At 39.3% G+C, this 14,300-nt stretch overlaps 1 protein-coding gene across 1 annotated transcript in view; it reads right to left on the minus strand.

Moving 5' to 3' along the window:
* Positions 1–14,300, minus strand: part of mtnr1aa (melatonin receptor 1A a) — a 63,971-nt gene that overhangs the window by 48,334 nt on the left and 1,337 nt on the right. The window lies entirely within an intron of this gene.

The following is a 14,300-nucleotide window of genomic DNA, read 5'->3' on the forward strand; positions in this document are numbered from 1 at the left end:
TCCCACTGCAATCATCTTTTGATCTATTTTGAAAGTGTTCAAAGTGATCTTTTAATTCTGATTAAAAAAAAAACCCTGTGTCATTTAATCTGAGCAAACCTGCCCACCTCCTTATTACTGAGAGCTCTCTGTTTACACTATTTCCCACTAGCTTACAGCCCCTCGCACTCCCAATCTACCAATAGTGATGCAACAAAAGTGATGGGCAATATTAGACCTACCTGGATATACAGTTTTGAGCTAGTTACCAACTCGGACAAGGAAAACAAAGACGTACATGGATCTATATATCTGTATCTATGTATGTATCTATCTATCTATATCTGCAAGTGGATGTATCAGAATGGAGCCAAGCAGGGACCTTTGGCCCACCCACTAATAGTACCTCACTAATAACTTATTTTTCAAACAGCATGTTTTCATCTACTCCTGATTCACAGCAGTTTGAATAAATAAAAACTTAAGAAGGCATTTTAAATTTATATACATACATATGTCTACCATCATCAGAAAAATGCCACAAGAACATGTTAAAAACACAGGAAGGGTCTTTAAACCTAATTGGACATCTGACATTATAATCTAAATTTATTTCACTTTTTCATACTTAATGTACATTATGCTGTTACAAAAGATATGCAAACTAATGATATAAACTTCTAATGTGTAAATATAGTCCACATTTTAGTAGGTTGTCACAGCGACATCTGAATCTTAGATCACAGCAACATTTGAACCTGAACAGGTGTGAACAGTGAAAACAGGTACGAGTAAAGGTTTTATTTTTAAGTTTAAAATGCTCCTAGTGTGAAAAGAATAAATGCCTAGCAACATGAAAAGGTATATCTATTAAAGGATCCATCAGTGAAGTTAAAATGCATGCAGACAGACGCACTAAAGTAGTGAACAAGGCACACTTTTCTCCAGAAATAAAAAGGAGCCAAACACTCAATTACGACAAAGATGATTCTTGCCAAAAACCTCCGGGCCTAAATAAAATTAAGATAATTTTTTAATGTAGAAGCAACGAAAGCCATAAACTACACAAACACTTTGACCAAAAGAGCAACTACATTCTTTAACATGCGTATCTCTGCAGTCATCTTTTTCCATGAGATTGTCGACAGTGATGAAATAACTTTAGTCTGTCAGTCACGTGAATGCTTGAAGTTTGCTGCACAACCTGATACATGACACATCACTACAGCTGTTTAGTGGATGTCTGGTGCAATGGTTTGACTGAGTAATGACCAGAACTAATATAAAAACATAAATAGAGCTATGGATTTTGTGCTATAATTCTTTTATTAAATAAGATTTATTTTTAAGACCACCCTGCAACACTGGCTGTTAAAAAAAACTGGCAAACTCCTGTAGTAAACAGAGTGAGAAGAATGCTTGCTGAGTTAATTCTTCTTTATCAGATGACATGGCGAGGAGGCATAAACGTAGCAGGACAACATGGCACCCGCTGAGATTTCAATAATCCAGTCAGTCAAGAAAAAAAAAAGGCTTTGTGTGAGAAATTTTCCCCATGACTCTTTAACCCTACATATTTTGCAAAATGAATAAATAACAAGAGAAATACAGCACTGAAGAGATTAAAGAAAAGATAATGTTTGGCTCCCACTGTATGTATGATTTGTGTGACACACAGCAGTTTCCTCTCTTTATCTCTACTATCATTCACTGCTGTTTGTCTCCCTCTCACCTCCTCCCATTTGATATCTGAGAACTAGATATAGCAGCAAACAAGTCTGACAAGATTGGCAACGAAAACAGTAATCTTACCGTCCTTGCATTCCCAGGCTCTTTGCATATGTGTGCTACTGAATCACTTCTGTGGCACGATGTGATCTGATGTTTGAGTTTTAATCCTGATGAGAGTTGGAAAGTCTCTTGACAGTAAATCTGCACAAAGTGGATCTGCAAGCTGGGCTGAAACCACACAACATAAGGGCTTATACATGTTTCAGAGCCCAGAAGTGCACACAAAGAAGTAGCTAATGCTCTCTGTAAGGTATCAGCAGCACAGCCTCTTTTTTGACATTTTGCTACCCTTAAGATATGGGTATTAGCTAATCTATAGCTTTGAGTTAAGTGTCCTGAGTAAAAAGAAAGAGATCCTTATCCTCTCACACTCAATGTTCATTTATTCAGCTCCGGCAAACTAATTGCCGAGTCATGACCCGCTGGCTTCTCTGGGTCCTTAATTAGTGTGTTTTTCACCAACCGGGCCCTATTCATTGGTGTTCTTGTTAAACTGCTCTGCAACACTGCACCTCTCTGATGTGCATCACAGCCATCACCACAGTAACCGGCAAACTCGGTGAGCGGCCACGACTTCAACACGTTCTTGTATCTATTAGAAAAACTCCTACAACGACAAAACACTGTGAGTCAGCTGGCAACCAAATACAAGCTTCGGGAGCTGCCTATATAAACCATTTTTTTCTCCTGAAAATTATAATGATCCATTGCATAAACAAATGTTTCTTAGAATACCAAGGAGAAACTAATACTTGATGAGTTCCATGAAAGATAAAACTATTACAAAATGCTAAAAAATAGTATTTTCTTACAAATACAAAAAAAAATGAAAGTCCTGATTAATTACGAAAATCAGAGTTTTGTCAGTTTGAGTGCTGGAGGGGAATGATTCAGAAAGGTGATGTCTGCGATGTGTTGGGTATTTGATACAGACAGTGGCTCAGCAGAATTTCCATACATTAATTTTAGTAAGTCTTAGATATAAAAGACATTATGGCACCAAACCTCTGTACCGACACATTGAAGCTAGTATCTTGGACTGACAACTGCTTCAATGCTTCTGCATTCACAAACCTCTAATTTTACCTCACATGACAATACTAAAGAATCAAAGAAGTGGAAATGTTAGGCTCTTTCACAGCTGTACAATTTCTTGCATAGCAAGTGAGAACAAAGGCTAATGGAGACACAATGAACCTCATGAGCAAAGTTTAACATTAAAGGTGGACAGTTGTGCCATGTTGTCTAGGATTGCCATCAATATCAGCTTTGTCTCAGCTTTATTGTCACTATAGGGTTGGAATACAAGGTGAGTCGTACACATCCTCCATGCAGTTTCCATGTATACAGACTGAAAGTTGCTCATCTAGCTGGTGCTCTTGTACGCTCTACCATCCTGCTTGGGTGCTGAGAACCTCAGTCTCTATGGAGGTGGCTTTTCCTCCCTTGTGTTTAGTTCAACCAGTCAACCATCTGTAGAAACACCCATGACTGCTGTTCATGAGAACTCATGGGTTCATGATGGAATGGACAAGATTTCTGGCACTGAGGTACCCCTATAACCATGCCGGTGCTTAAGGCAAATCTGTATGCATGGGGCATAGGTCACGGGGACTTTAGTTCAATTTGCACTATTGTAATGGCCTTTGGAAACTTTCGTTGTTACTGGAGGGAGAACACCAAAACTAGCTACCTGATTGGTTATCACATGCTTCTTAGTAAAAGGCAAGGCTGCACATGTTAAATTGTGACCAGGTAATCTTGTTTGCACAATTTTAGGTCATTGGTGGAATAGATTCAACAAGGTGCTGGAAACATTCCTCATAGAGTTCGGTCCATATTGACATGATAGCATCACACAGTTGCTGCAGATTTGTCACATCCATGATACCAATCTCCAGTTCCACCACATCCAAAATGTGATCTATTGGGTTGAGATCTGCTGACTGTGGAGGTGATCTGAGTCCAGTGAACTCATTGTCATTTTTAAGAAACCAGTCTGACATGATTCCAGCTTTATGACAGGGTGTCTTATCCTGCTGGAAGTAACATCGGAAGATTTTACACTGTGGTCACAAAGAGATGGACATGGTCAGCAACAATACTCAGGCTGTGCCGTTGTAACCATGCTCAGTTGGTACTAAAGAGCCCAAAGTGTGCCAAGTGTGCATTTTGGTCCTGCCGTAAATTACCATTAATGATCAGATACTGTAATATAAAATCATTCTCGTGTTAGAGAGGATACATTTTGTCATAAAGCCAGATCGGTTAGCACAGATGTGTAGAAAAAGACCAGAACCACAAAGAGCCGATGTGTATAGTACTGGCATGAAAATAATAATTTAAAAAAAGACTCTTTAAGGGTTGCAAATTCTATTCCCTTAACATAAGAGCAATAGTTTAACACCCTGACGACCAATCCCTGTTACACACACTGTTCACATGACACAAGCAAAACAACTGTCAATGCTTCACCAATTTGGGAAATTTCATTCATCCCATTAATGTTTGCCATCCTTTTTGTTCATGGTAGAGTGGACAATTGAAAAAAAAAAAAACTGAGGGGAGGCAGCGACAGACAGTCCAATTATCATTATTTAGTGAGCTCCTGTTCTTTGTTCTGACATTTTAACACTCATTCGAAATCTCTCCCCAACTCTGACTCTTCTTTCCCACTGATGGTAGCCCATGAATTTTTATGCATGCATTAAACAGTAGTTAAAAGAATGCCAACAGTGTTTTTTATAGCTATTGTTGTAAAAAAATAAAAGCTTTATAATCCCTCACTTTGTGTTTTTGTGAGAATGATGTGCAGAAATCACTGTATCTGCAATATGTTTCTCATTTGTGTGAGCTGACCTTACCGTCTAAGAAACTGACATGCAGACACAAAAATTGCAAGAAAATGCTCTAAAAGCAAAAAAAAAAAAAAACGAAAAAAAAAGACATCTTAACGTTTTCAGTTTTTTTTCTTCTTTTTATGTCTAACTTTAAAGTTAAGCTTAGGAAAAACCTTCATCCTTGATTGCTTCTGTCAGCCAAGCTGTTTAGCTAAATCTTCCTTTGTGATATCAATTATAATAAACTTCTTCAGCCGAAGATTTTCAAAGTTTATACAAAGCAGCACTGAAGGCATTTTAATTCAGAAGAAAAAAAAAAAAAAACGTGATGGAAATATTGACACAAGTCTTTGTTTATTCACGTGGAGTCTGTTGAGCCACCCCACAGTCCACACCAGTATCCTTGTGCGTTTTTATCTGTGCACACATACAGTGTAAGCACAATGTAATCATAGTTTGTTTACTCCAACACTGTTTGCCTTTTAAAAGACGTGGAACTAGTTATCAAGGCCAGGTGCGCTTTGGTTCATTATTGCCTTTTAACCAGCCAAAGACACAGATAATCTGCATTTACTCAACATCATTAATGTCTAAACTAAATAACTCAGATGTGACATGTGGGACAAGTTGTGGTTATTAAGATACAAAAAAAAAAAAATCACAATTTATCTAATGTGCAAAAGTCATTTTCTATCATAAATGACTGGATGAGAAGCAATCCTTATTTTTCTCACTCTTCTTTTCTAAACTAAGGGTGTATTCAGACTGGGAAAGTCCGTTGGTTCGGATCGAGTCCATTTATTTGTCCCAGATCATGTCCTGAAGAATGCATTTGGTCTGTTTTCAGACTGGCGTCTATCAGAGATTTCTGTTTCTAAACCCTCTAAACACAACCACGTGACTAAAGATATCTTCGGTCATTGGCCAGCAGTTACAGATGGAGGCGCTTCAGTGTGTAAATCTTTGCCAGGATTTTTAACTTATTCAAACGTTTTATTTCATTTTGCTTTAAAAAATGGCAATTCAGAATTAGTTTTAGCTGAAATAACAAAATGTATCTGTACATGATCCCAACACTGGGTTTCAATTCTGAACAAAAAGACAATTAAAAGGCAAAAACAAAAAAAAAATAATGAAAAACATCTAATGATCCAAATAGTCAAGGAATCAGAAGTGACATGTAACAGAGATCTTAAAAAAAACAGCTGGATTTAAACATGAAGATTAAAAAAAAAAAAAGATTCTTTGAACCAAAGAAAAGATTATGGTTTGAGTGAAGGTACAGTATGTAGTAAGATGAAAATTTGGTAACTCTGAAACAATATTTAGGCTTTCCAGTTTATTTGATTGAACTGTAAAGCTGGTTAAATGTCCGTGTCTCAGTTATTAGACATTAAGGTAAATGTCTTTGTCTCCTAGCCAATCATTTACTCACATTAGTTCATAGGATTTTGTTAATGAAGTTCAGATTCACTTTTACAAATTGGAAGTCTGAGGAATGGATCCAGTTTTTGTACATTTACCATCTGATCTTGGAATAAATAGACTAGGACTTTAATATTTTACACAGCTGGAAAGGGTTTTTATTAATGTTTCGCCTCCCAAGTGTATATTCTTTATGACCCTATACCTTAAATCCTGGCTGGGACCTCTGTGTGCATGTTCTCCTCATGCTTGTGTGGGTTTCTTCAAGGGACTCCAATAGTCAAAAAACATGCTTCATAGGTTAATTAGTGACACTACATTGTACTTGTGTGTGTGTATGTGAGTAGTTGTGTGGCTTTGCAACAGACTGGCACCGAAAAGTGGCAAGGATAGGCTCCAGCAACTCTGTGACCTCGAAAGGGTCAAAAAGACACATTTACTTTATTATAGTTCAATAAACAACTGCACCATAAATACGTATGTGTGTTTACTAGAGGCTGCATCTCACCATTGTTTACAACGATGAAATGGTTTCTAATGGTTTTGTGGGCAGAAAATAATAGCCATTAAGAAAACTTTATTTTAATGTCTCAATGGAAAATATCTGTCCAATATCTGTTATTTTCTTTAACTGTTTGACACTGATTTCAACAAGTGCAATCCACTGTCTTTTATTGTTTAATGTTGTTTTCCTTTGTACTGTGCCATTGCGTGATTTGAGAGGTCCTTTGAATTAAATGTAATATTATTATTATGATAATATGACTATGATCTTGACACACCTGAGACACTAAACCTGCGCTAACAGTCATCTCTGTTCCAGAACTATGTAATCACAGTGTGCTGATGAGCTTTCATTGATTAATTAGCTCTTATTGTTCACACAATTATTAAAGGTTCCACAGGTCAGCTGAAGGTCAGCAGAAGTCCTCAGTGACACACTCAAAGACACTCCTTTAAACAGAAAGTACGTAAATGCTTTTCTTTCTTGTAGTCTTGATATTGTGATAATTTCTGAACCAAAGCTACCTTTGATTTCCTGCCTGTGCCATTTATATCTGGTTAAAATATTTCTGACATAACCAAAGCGAAAATTAAACAACTTGAAACCTAGAAAAAATTGCACCTTTTGATCACATGGTACAAACAACAAAACTGGTTGAATATTAAGTGTTAATTTATATAAAATGTTGGCTGGATGCGTTATTTGGAAGTGGAAAATACAAAGTCAGGTTCCAGGACACTGAATTACTATAATTCAGTCTTCTGAAGTGTGCATCTTAACATTTACATCCCAGTGGAATTGGGGCTCAGCCAGCGGCAGCAGCAACAGCATGGTGCATGTGTTAGTCATTTTCAGTCTGGACCAAAGACTGCAAATGTCATCTGAACAAGGAGTGGTGGACATCTCCTGATATTGCTTCAGCTGGGAGGTACCGCCGCATACAGGCTAATGACTGTGTACAGACTGGTCTGCTTTTGAATCAAGCTGCAAGTGCAGCATGTTTATGAGAAGGCAGTCCAGCAGCGCTCGCTGCTGCTTTTGGAGAAGAGGAAAAACAACATGGGCAGTAAGACAGAGAAAGTCAGAGAAAGTCACCAAAAGTCTCTGATACCAAAAACTAGTCATACTGTTCCTTTGAAGAAGAATCACTGGCTGAAAAACCGTCAATAAAAGAAAAAAAGAAGGGGGAAATTGTGACCAGTTTGGTAAATGAGTTTGGAGATTTGCTAGTTTGGGCAGCCATGGTGTAGGGGTAGAGTGGTCAACCTCTGATTGGAAGATCTCAGGTTCGGTTCCTACCTTACCGTGTGTTGAGATGTCTTTGGGCAAGACACTGAACCCCAAATTGCTCCTGGTGGTTACAGGTTGGCATCAACGTAAGGCAGCAAGGCTGCCATGTGTGTGGGCATGGGTCAATGGGACTGTAACTGTAAAGCACTTTGGACCTTCAAGGAAGGTGGAAAAGGGCTTTAGAAGAATTTACCATTTATAATCATTAACTTTTTTTAGTGTGATGGTAGTATTGTAGTATTGTAGGGTTGAAACCAGTATCCAAGCACTCGGATACTCACGATCTACTCCCAAAACTTCAAGTATGAATATTTGCAACGTCCAAGATTTGTGATCTTAAAAATATACTAGAGTGTAGTAAAGATACTTTTTGGGAACAATGTATTTTTGCTCTGAAATGCAGAATACAATTGGTTTTTAAGCTAATAAACTAAAAATAAGTTGAATATGCAGCGCTACTGTCACCGGAACTAAACAAATCTTCAAAATAAAGTGTCAGTGAAGCTTCCCATTTTCAAAGTAAAACTAGAGAAAGTTTTTTTTTTTTTTTTTCTAGTTGAAAAAGTTCAATTTATTGACATAAGTTCTAAAAAAACAAATTTGTTTTTAACACCAGAACTTCAGCTCCAGTGTTTACATTCTTTAGACTATGCTAACTTTTTGACAGTTTACGAGGATTCTGAAGTGGAGAAAAGCAGCCTTGCGCTGATATGCAACTCTGAAGTGTTTATGGTTATGACAGCCAATGAGCTGGTAGTGCAGCAGAGAAAAGATTCTTTTATACCGGCTTTGCACCAAAATGCAAAGCTTTAAAACGTCAAGTTTTGCAAAATTTTGAGATTGGTAAAACTGTGGAGAACATTTGCAGGATTTGTTGATAAATGATTCAAAACAACAGTGGCGTTTAGGTTTTGTTTAGTGCGGAACTTGACCAGAAAGTTGGAGAATAAACTTGTTTAAAGTGACAAAAACCATATTTTTCTGTGTAAATCGTTGTGTTCATATCAGTTTTGTTGATTATGATCTAATTTTCTAAATAAAAGTATAAATAATTAATTTTCATACACAGAGTTAAAAGACATACAGCATATATAGCACCAAACATGTTGAATTGTGGTTCCATCTCTGAATCGTTGAGCTTGATTTGTGAATCTACTCGGATCACCACCCAATAATGATCCACAGCGCTATGGTATTGCTATGGTATTGGTTGGTTGGCTGTAGGACTGGCGCACAGGAAACCAGGGTTCACTTCCCAGGGGACACAATGAGCTTACACCAGTGTGGGCCCTTAGGCAATGTCGTAAGTAGCCTGTAGCCACATGGGGGCCCAAGTCTGGGTCTCCCAGTGGCAGTCCCCAGCCCGGATAAAACACAGGTTTGTGTCAGGAAGGGCTTCCAGTGTAAAACTCTGCCAAACCAAATGTGTGCATCATGAAAGCTGATTTGCTGTGGCAACCTCTGACAGGATAAGGTGAACAACAACATGTCTCTGCATCCGGTGTACAACTCTATTTAAACTGTCAACACAATTTATAAAAAGCAAATCCACGTGGTATGAATAAAATAGAAAATATACACAATAGAGCAAAGAAAATAAAACGACAAAGTCGCTCAGAGGATCCCTTTTGGCAAGTTTGTTTCCCCAGCAGATTTTTTGGTGGATCGTTATGTCTTTTATAAAGAATGCACTTAAACAATGAAGATATTTAAAAAACCTTGAAGAATCTAAACAACAAGTTGCACAGGGCAGAACTGTCACATCTCTGAAACTGCTAATGACACGCTTTCCTCTGCACAAGCCAGTCAGTGCAGCATTCTCCACAGCGACTGCACCTCCTCTCATAAAAGATTTAACTGATTACTCTATAGCGTGCCAAGACAAGGGACTCCTTGGAAACAATGCGTGGATGTATAAAATGGATTACTCCACTCCAATTTTTATCTCACTAATCATATTAGTTGTTTACTGTTATTAGTGAAAATGCCATACATGTTCCGCTATGGGAAACACACCAGCCTAGAACCCATTAACCCACTAAATGCATGTGGAAAAATATTTTAATGCACCCAAGAATCAAAAAGAGTTCCGTCAAACATGCTGAAAGGACAGTTTTCCAGAGGATTTCTGCAGTCAGTGAGTAGAAAGCGAGCGCGGTTCAAAGTGACAGACCCTGCTCTCTGTGTTTGGAGGTGAAACTGTAACTGTGTGAGCCAGAGGGGGCTCAGCAGTCTTCTCAAAGAGGCCCTCCTGTCATCAAAAGGAAGAACACATGATACAGCCACATGATATCGATACGACTTGTGGAGGATGCATTAGGCAGAGGAGCTTTAGAGTCTTTAACCTTTTAGAGCATCTTGTCAAAGAAAATTAACTCGATATAGAGTTTGGTTTAGAGCCGAGCGCTTTGAAGAGTCTGTCTTGTTTCAGCAAGCTGTTGAGCCATCATTGGAGCAGGAACTGCTCTAAATGGGTTAAGCTCACCAAGAACTGAGACAACTAGGTAGCTTTAACCTAAAACATTAATAAATAATGGAGTGAAAAAGTTTTTGGGCCACAGTTTTTAGTCCAAACTGCTTCTTTGTCTCTCAGATTTTTTTTTCTTTTGAGATGAAGGCCTGACAAAGCATGAAACAAAAGGCTCACAGTTTCTCCAACGCTGACAAACAAAACAGGAAGCTGTGAAATCTACAAGTCCAGTGTCAAATCTGCAGATTAGTGTCCCTGTAACGGCCATGTTTTCATCTCCCCACCAGTGATCTGAGTTGTAACAATCTTCCCAACAAGAAAGCCGGCAGATTTTTCCCAAATCCGGGGCATTATTAGTATTTCTAAGACACATGCAAACAGCTTTTAATGCAGCTGACACGTTCATTAGCTTCAGTGTAACCGATACTGGAGGTGAAATATCATTTTTTCCACATTCAGCCAAGTCGTGCAACGCTGGAAAAGGATAAACACTGCATTTGCTCTCCAAAACAAACAGTCAGTGCTGAGGACAATGTGGAGCTATTGGCAGAGCCCAGCAGGCGCTGCTGCTGCTGCTCATTTCAGCACACATTCAGCCATGCAGACATGGTCAAAAGAATCTACTTAAGTTTCAGTCAAGCAGCAGAAATGGAAAGAAAAGTGATTTAAGTGACCAGCAGACCTGACCCGAGCACTGAAATGGAAATAGAAGTAGAAATAAAATGCATGGCCAGCCTATTGTTTCTGACCTTGACCTTCTCCTCAGGACCGCAGAGCACTTATCTCCTCTTTTTTTTATTTTTACTTAAAAACAGGAAGCTGCCACATGTCATAAATCTCATATCACTTCAGACAGGCTTTCCTGAACGTGACATTGAATTAACTGGCCTCGCGTAGCCTCCGGTCTCCAGGTTTCCACCAAAAAACGGGTGCTCTTCTGGGACGCGGTGGCATGGGAGATTGATGCCCCGACAACGCGGCTCGTAAACGTGCAACAATTCCAGGATGGTAACAGACCACCAACTCTGAGACATATATGGTGTAATTATGTAAGACAGCTCTAAAGTCAGAGGAGGCTCACACAGGACATCTACAAGGTCGAAGAAACTGACTGCTGAGTGGAAACGAGACCTTTCAGGCTCCTTGCAGACATATCGAAAAAACCCTGACTCCTGCTCTTCTCTCATTCACCTACTTAGGTTGACAGCATTGCGAGCCACTAGGAGTGAATTAAAAAAAAATACTGACAACCAACCTGCTAGGGTTCCTTCCTAACTTTCCTGAAATCTCTCCATGTTAACCCTACTTCACAAAATATGTTTCATCAGACCCACACTGATGAAACTAATGTTTTGATGTTTTTAACATGTTCTTGTAGCATTTTTCTGATGATGGGGGACAAGTATAAAGTAACTTTTCGTTGTGAATCACCAGCATACGAAAAACTGTGGTTTGAAAAAGCTTGTAGCATGACAAGTCATAAGCTCTCTGCTTGACTCCATTCTATGGTGAGGAAATTCATCCATGTACGTCTTTGTTTTCCTCATCCCAGCTGGGATCCGGCTAAAAACTGCATGGTTGGATAGCTCCAATATTTCTCACCATTTTTGTTGGCCCCGTAATGTTAGGTGGAGGTTGAGAGGGTCTTTAAGCTAAGGGATCATGGGAATTAAGCGGAGGTTTATTTTTGCGTCAATAGCCCAGCTCACAACTCAAGAGGCAAGTTTGTAAACTTAAGGCTCTGCAGAAACTTAAGACTCGCTTCCACCGAGTGGTCCAGTATTTTAAGCATTTCCATATTAAAACGGACCCATTAAACAGTATCGAATCATACCTCTTGGGGGCCCCTATCAGTTGTAGGTGGAACTGAAGGGGCGGAGCCGCTGTAGCCACCCGTCAACGGTGGCATTTTCTGCCACCTATTGACTGGCAAAAAATAATAATGCTATTAGAAAGCGCCACTGTAGTGCTCAATTAAGCTAACGTTTCCAACGTTTTTAAGCTTTTGGGTTTTTGCTGTTTCCATACCGCCCAAAATCTTCTTTCAAACAACATTAAACTCCTGCAATACACGATGTACCAGAAGTAAAGCAAGAAAAAGATGAGCTGCTGGATGACCTCCATTGTTGTTACTTTCTTAGTCATCACACTATAATGACACGCTAGCGCTCTACACCCGCTAAGTGGAAGTGGGGCTTAACTGAGTGGAACCGCTCGTCAGAATTTACTGGACCATACAGTACCACACCTGACCGGACCAGACGGCTCAGTGGAAACAAGGCTTATGCCCTACAAACCGACATCTTTTATTTATTTATTTAATTTTTGGCTAAAAATGGCATAATAATAATTAAAAGACCACTGGGAAAACTATTAAAATAGATCAACATTTTAAATCTTGGTGTCATTTATAATGAGAAAAAAGAATTTTGAAAATCCTGGCCTGATACCACGTCAACAATCACCTCCTACAAACCAATGAGCTTTTCTTAAAAATAGAGAAGCTCCATTAAACCAGATTATATTTCATCATGTGAACCCCGTTGATCTGACTTCTCTTTAGCATAATACATTTCCGTCCCCTACGAGCGAACATTTAAAATGATTTGCTGCCGTGACCCCAAAGCTCACAGCGCTGCTCCTGCATCCGGCTGCTCAAAGCCCTTTCTACATGTCGCTGGCTTCGTGGTCGCTCACTCACCGGCCGTTCCGTGCTGAGGCAGAGGGTTTAGCCACACGGAAGGCAGCAGCGCTGCCAGCAATATGCAAGTGTGTTGCCTGCCAGCTTCTCTGCTGAGTTTATTTCATTAATCGTCATTTAATTCATCCCACTTCTTGTCAGACCACTGCGCGGTTTCTAACAACATGTAGCACGTGCCAAGAAGTGGTATGCTTTTTGGTTTATCTGCAGAAAGGAAATTACTTTTTTTTTGTCCAGGCTGGAAAATGAGAAGCAAAAATGATAAAAATGTGGTCAAACAATCATCTGAAGAGTCAAATTTCTATTAGACCTACATCTATAAAAACAAATGAGGATTAAAGTGTGTGTTGGAATGTTTTATATCAGTCGATACCTCTGCCAATCCATACACAATTTAGCCAGTGGCTATTTGAACAGATAATTGTTAAAGCCTTAAGTTAAGCATGCATGGAGAGCAGCCAAAGTCCTCCAGAGGCGAGGATCTGCGTCAACAACTTAGTTCGTCAGAATTCATTTTGCAAAACACAATTATGCCCCTTTTTTTCCTCTTCCTACTTTCTTTGATCCTTTGAGACACAACTTTGGTGAGAGAAGCACTGTTCATGGAAATAGTACGTTTAGCTGAACATAAACAATCATAAGGGCACACTTGATTAAAATCCCGCTGCTGGATTCTGACCTCCTTACATGTAATTAGCAAATGTGTTATTCGTTTTTCAAGTGTATTCCCCTTTGTTTTCGTCAAACCACCATGAGCAAAAATGAAATTTGAAAAAAAGGAAAATGCCTATGCTAGCACTTGTAAAGACCAACTCTTTTCCAAAAGGGCGGTCAGGACAAAGTCAAGGACAGTTTCCCATCCCGCCCTTCGACAAACTGCTGATCAGAGAGTGATGCATATATTCTGCTGCAACCTCTAACATTTAATGTGACTCAAAGGGGCTCTCTATCTGCTCTATGTCCACATGACGCAAATCGGTTCTGACCCAAACATTTCTGCAGAAGGGGAAAGGCTAATGTCAGGAGTGCATTTAGCAAATCACCCGGCTACAACATCCAAATGATGACAGCCGTGATTTGCCCCGCTGCCAGTTACAGTTAGCGGATCTGAGCACCAAAGAAGCCTCTTGGGTTTTCTCAGCCGCGCTCTCTGCTCCGACTATTAAATTATGAACATTTTATCACCTCGAGTGAGCAAAAGGCGAACACCCGCTTTGTCAATCTTGTCCGAATTGTGAGGGCAAGGGCTTTGGTGGCATTGATAGTATGGTTGTTGTTGTTTTGTTTTTTTTTAAATCA

This window comes from Oryzias melastigma, linkage group LG1 (genome assembly GCF_002922805.2).
Source record: "Oryzias melastigma strain HK-1 linkage group LG1, ASM292280v2, whole genome shotgun sequence".
NCBI classification, from domain to species: Eukaryota; Metazoa; Chordata; class Actinopteri; order Beloniformes; family Adrianichthyidae; genus Oryzias; species Oryzias melastigma.